The sequence below is a fragment of the Tachypleus tridentatus genome, chromosome 9 (assembly GCF_004210375.1).
Source record: "Tachypleus tridentatus isolate NWPU-2018 chromosome 9, ASM421037v1, whole genome shotgun sequence".
NCBI classification, from domain to species: Eukaryota; Metazoa; Arthropoda; class Merostomata; order Xiphosura; family Limulidae; genus Tachypleus; species Tachypleus tridentatus.
Genome location: NC_134833.1, coordinates 4,047,561 through 4,053,560, shown reverse-complemented (window position 1 = coordinate 4,053,560; position 6,000 = coordinate 4,047,561).

The window sequence follows — 6,000 nt, the reverse complement described above, 5'->3', positions numbered from 1 at the left end:
TCCTTGTCAAGAGCTGTAAAACTTGATGCCTTCTGTCAAGTGTCTTCATTCGGAAAGTTTGTTGTCACTGTGTAATCGATAAAACTGAGTAATTGAACAGACGTCGTCCCTGTTGGATGCCTTACTTTCATACTTGAACAGTATGAACTTTTCATTCTAACTGAACAGACGTCGTCCCTGTTAAATGCCTTATTTTCATACGTTAACAGTATGAACTTTTCATACAAATTAACAGACGTCGTCCCTGTTGGATGCCTTACTTTCATACTTGAACAGTATGAACTTTTCATACAAATTGAACAGACGTCGTCCCTGTTTAATGCCTTACTTTCATACTTGAACAGTATGAACTTTTCTTACTAATTGAACAGGTGTCGACCCTGTTGAATGCCTTATTTTCATACTTGAACAGTATGAACTTTTCATTCTAACTGAACAGACGTCGTCCCTGTTAAATGCCTTATTTTCATACTTGAACAGTATGAACTTTTCATTCTAACTGAACAGACGTCGTCCCTGTTAAATGCCTTATTTTCATACTTGAACAGTATGAACTTTTCATTCTAACTGAACAGACGTCGTCCCTGTTAAATGCCTTATTTTCATACTTGAACAGTATGAACTTTTCATTCTAACTGAACAGACGTCGTCCCTGTTAAATGCCTTATTTTCATACGTGAACAGAATGAACTTTTCATACAAATTAACAGACGTCGTCCCTGTTGGATGCCTTACTTTCATACTTGAAAAGTATGAACTTTTCATACAAATTGAACAGACGTTGTCCCTGTTGGATGCCTTACTTTCATACTTGGACAGTATGATGTTTTCATACAAATTGAGCAGACGTCGTCCTTGTTGAATGCCTCTTTCATGCTTGAGCTCTTGTTCTGCGTCGTTTTTTCTGTTCCACAAAATCCAAGGGATCCTCAGATAGACATTTAATCTTCATCATTCTGCAAGGGACTGGTGTATTCAATCCTTCCTTTTTTCTTTCTTCGTATCTTTAATTTGCCCTGCAGCTGTTTTCCACCTGCTTTTTATACCATTTTGACTTTTGGGTCTAAATAGTGCGTTCAATCTGACATCAAGGGCGCATTTCCCACAAGTATCTCATCTCTGAACTTTTCACTTACAAGCCATTTTATTCCCTTCCTGTAGTAACGTTGCTTTATCAATACACGATCAGCACACTTACTCACTGAATGTCGATATTTATTTTATGGCCAGCTGTGGATCTGGTTTTCACAAAAGGCACAACAATCACCTGTTTTTTTTTGTCCAATCAGGTTTTGAGAAATGTATTAGCTAATAGACAAATATCTAAAAGTTCTGCAAAATCCTGGATGCTTGATCTGTGGAGCATTGTTAAATTTTCTTACAAAAATCAGCAATGGTTTTGTGACGTCTGCAACTTTATGTGATAAACATAACAGATCTTACGTTTTTAATGATTATCCACATATATGGCTAATTTATGCAACTTATGTGGGAGGATTGGGTAAAAGTGCTTATGCAATGGCACTATACAAAGTACTCTTCAATATGGTATTATGTATTTAATTTTACAATTACAAAATATATTTTACCTGATATTGATGGTAAAGGAGAGAAAGCACCAGTTACAATATTTAGAGAGGTACTGACAAACTGTAGATGTGAATTTTGAAGGCTCTAGATGTAATATACAAATAATACGATGGATAAAAGTATTTTTATTTTTCAGATGAACACCACCTTGCACTCTAACTTACCAATTCAAAAATACATCTTAAGTACAAATACCTTAGTAGCTCATCGGTGTTTTATGTACAATGGACTAATACATGTTACTAAAGAATTACCACAACTTGGGCAGATACACATAGTAAGTTGGATTTTACAGTCCGTATTCCTTATCCAGGACAGGGATGGTGTAGTGGACAGAGCCAATTCACATTCATCTAACAATATATGGTTATATCTCTTCACCATATTATGAAAAGATGAATGAAGCTCTGTTGTCCTGGTCTTTACAAATTCCAAGAATCTGATATTTTTTCAAATAAAGTTGATTTAAAATTATATCTAATCTGAGTGGAATTATATAGGTACACTGAATTTTGAACAAACCCCTTGTAGAATTTCTCTTTTCTGGTTAGGAACAGCATGTACTTCTTCAAATTTGGTGAAACAGTTCATCCAACCAATACTAAATTTATTCCTACTCTTATTTTGGGACAGAGGATCAAACACAATGGCAGCAACTCTCCTATGTGATGCTCCAACACAATACTGGTGTAAATATCTATGTTGTTTTTTTTTATGAGCCTTTTCATTCACAACATAGATTATATATAACATGCACCAGTTATCAAGAAAATTATTTAACACAATAAAAATATGTTATTATTCTCTCCAGTGCCCTGTTAACTCCTACGTGTCCAGAAATTGGAAGGTTATGGATGTAGTGGAGTGTTTCATAGCTTACAGACTGGAAGTGTACTAGCTATAGTCGCTATTTCTGGCATCTTGCCAATGGACATAGTTTTCAACTCTGCCAATGGACATAGTTTTCATCTCTTTGAAAACCCATTTCATTTTGTAAGATGTACTGGGGCTGTACCTTAGTATAAATCTTATGAGACACTTAATTTTTTGGCCAATGTCGTGAAGATCACTGAATTATGGGTTTTGATATTCCAAAAGTTATGTACATTTTGTTAATCTCTGTCATTTATGAGCTGTAAGACCTCCACAGCTTTTGTGATTGAGTTGGAAAACTGTCCTCATGTAAGAAGCATTTGACATTATACTTCTTGAAGATTTTTTTTCAAACTCTCATATCTTGTAAAGTACTTTTCAGATTTGATTTGAATGTTGTAGTTCATTGTTTTAATGGCCCTAATGATGACAACTTTATTTTTCAGATCCATTACAACCATTAATCTTTCATGGCATGCTGGAGTGTTTAGTTATACTACATAGCCTCACAGTCTCCACATGAGGTTATTTCCCAATATACACTATTCCTTAATGCCAATTATCCACAAATCATTAGGTGTAGAGATACTCCCTAAATTAACTTTCAGTTTCCCTCCTTCCCTTTTTGCTGGATCCTAATTTTTCTTTTGTTCAGATAATTCCATTTTCTACCATCATTTTTGAGGCAATTTCCAACTTTTTTTACTAAATTGGGTTGAACTCTTGTAGCTGTAAAAAGAGTGTCAATCAACATTTGGCATGACTTCCCCATAAAAACAATCACAGACTTGCTTTTTTAAATAACGTAATTTTAATCACATTTAGGGCAGATGGAGTATCTTGACTGAATACTGATCTATCATTTCAGGTACTTCACTTTTCTTGATGTTTGGAAAGTCCTTTGTGATTCCTTAGACTTTTATCCCCCAGTGGAACAGTGGTATGTCTGTGGACTCATACCACTAAAAACTGTGTTTCAGTACCTGTGGTGGGCAGAGCACAGATAGCCCATTGTATAGCTTTGTGTTTAATTCTAAACAAATAAACCCTTTGATTTTTTCTGGGTTTGAAGGTTCATCCTTGGTGTACGAAGTTTTTTTTTATTTTTCCAAGTCTCTGCAAAAACATCTGTAATAGTTCCCTCTTCCTGGTATCCTTTTGGAGGAGTTTGTGTTTTCTAGCAATATCTCCTTCCAAGAGATACATGAAACACTCATTATCTCATGGTTTATTTCCTTTATTCTGTGTAACTAGTTGTAACTAGTGCTTTCAGTTCTTCTAGACTTTCATCAGAAAGAGTTAATGCTTCAATAGTGTTTGATCTGATGATCTTTTAATGTGTAATAACATTTACAAATTGTTTCCATACCAAAAAAAATCTATCATTTCACATGAAACGCTTGGGTACAAGACATAGGCAAAGCTTTTAAAACCTTCTGCAAGTTCAGTTAAAGTTTATTCTTTCCTTTCTTCCCCCTTCTAGAAGTTTTCTCTAAATACTTTCTTCTGGTATGTCACTCTGAACTTGTTGGTACTGTTGCAGCTCTCACTTATAAGGTTACTTAATTTTGATATAGATGGTCGTTTTAAATGAACAGCAAGATGAATAGAAAAGTTTTAACTAAACCAGAAATGCTTTCCATCATAGACCATTGGTGTTTCATTTAAACAACGTTGTTTGATTAGCCAATGATTGATTTAGTAATTATGTGACTGGAGTAGTACAAGAAAGTCCTGCTCTAACAGAGCAGTAGCGGAAATAAGAGTAGAACAAGTAAAAATCCATTGTAGTAGATGATATTTCAGGTTTAAAATGACGAAGTAGAAAGAGGTGGAGATGAATTAATTCTTGCATAAAATAATGATTTTATAGCTGTTTTTTTCTGATCAGGTCTTTCTTTACTTCCTTTGGTCATATGTTTCTTTACTTCTTTAATCTTGTCATTACAACCTCTTTGTATTTCTTCAATCCTTTTGTTGCAATAATTTTGTATGTCTCTAAGAGCTTCATCTTGTGCAAATTGTGTTGAGTTAGTCTTATTTTTTATTTTTAAAACTAATATTCTTTTAACTCGTTTCTTAAACTCCTGACTTTTACCTCTTGATCTTCTTCTAACTTCCTGTTATGATTTTATTTTCTAATCATTTCTTCTTGTTCTCTAAATTATCTGTCTCTTCCTTGACTTCTTGTCATTTTCTGTTACTTATTGACTTTCTTTTTAACCCTAACTACAGGGATCAAAATCCATGTCATCATGTTTATTGTCTCCCATTCGACATTTTATTGAACTACTATTTTAAGAATAAAGAGTTTGAAGTTGTGAAGAAAATAGTAAACTGTATTTAATGACATAGGAATAAAAACTATACTTGAAACTGAATTAAAAATAGTTTGCCAGGTGGCTGAAAGAAATTAAAAGTACAATCAGCAGAACCATTACATTATCCACAAGCACAAAGTGAGACTTTCACGGTAATTTTTTTCCCCTTCAATATTTAATTTAATCCACTTGAAATTACCAAAACTATTTTCAGGAAATGAATATGACCAATCACATAAACTGCTTGACTTGTGATGAATATGGTGAATAATTTTTATTTGTACAATTTTTTAAAGAAGAATAGAAGATCTCATATGAGCCCAGCAAAACAAGTAGAATGAGAAGATTATTGAAGACCATATCAACAATGGCAGTTGATGTGGAGAAAAAGCTGTCAAAGAGCAAAGGTTATAGAAAGTAATTTACAAGTGACTTTTCAGTGAGAATCTGAAATTATCATTGCAACCAAAATTAAATTACATTTAATAGCTTTAAAATTAAGGGATACAAGGTTGTATCACCTTTATTCAACTTATTGTCCTAGCTACCAAGAATCACCACTCACACCCAACCATAATAACTGGGGGAAAGTTAAACATCCCCTCTATGATCAGGATCATTTATATGACATTTCCATTTTCTCTGCACCTTTGCCAAATATTAAACTTCTGTTCTGCTTGCTTAAAACATTACAATGGCAATTAATCACATTTAAACCTGAATATTTTGTTGATTTATGGCATCAAACTTCCCTAATCATGAGGCTTTAGGCTGACCCATGGCACATCATGAGGCTTTAGGCTGACCCATGGCACATCATGAGGCTTTAGGCTGACCCATGGGCACATCATGAGGCTTTAGGCTGACCTATGGCACATCATGAGGCTTTAGGCTGACCCATGGCATGCTGCAGCAAGGGTCAGTTGGTACTTTTGTCTAGTGAAATCTAAGGATGCCAAGCTATGGACTGTCCAAAGGTGTTACATCATAACCACAGTCAGTAACCCATTCTCAGTTCTTTTCCACTGCTACCCTCAAGCTTCACTGATCCACATGAGAAATATTATCAAACTTTTGAATACAAATAACACAAAGTTTTAAAATGTTACAGGTAACTGCTCATATCTAACACATTGCTCAGAATTTTACTAAGGGAAATTTTCATATTACTAGGGAAAGTTTATTTAAAACATTAATTATATTTACTGATAAAAAT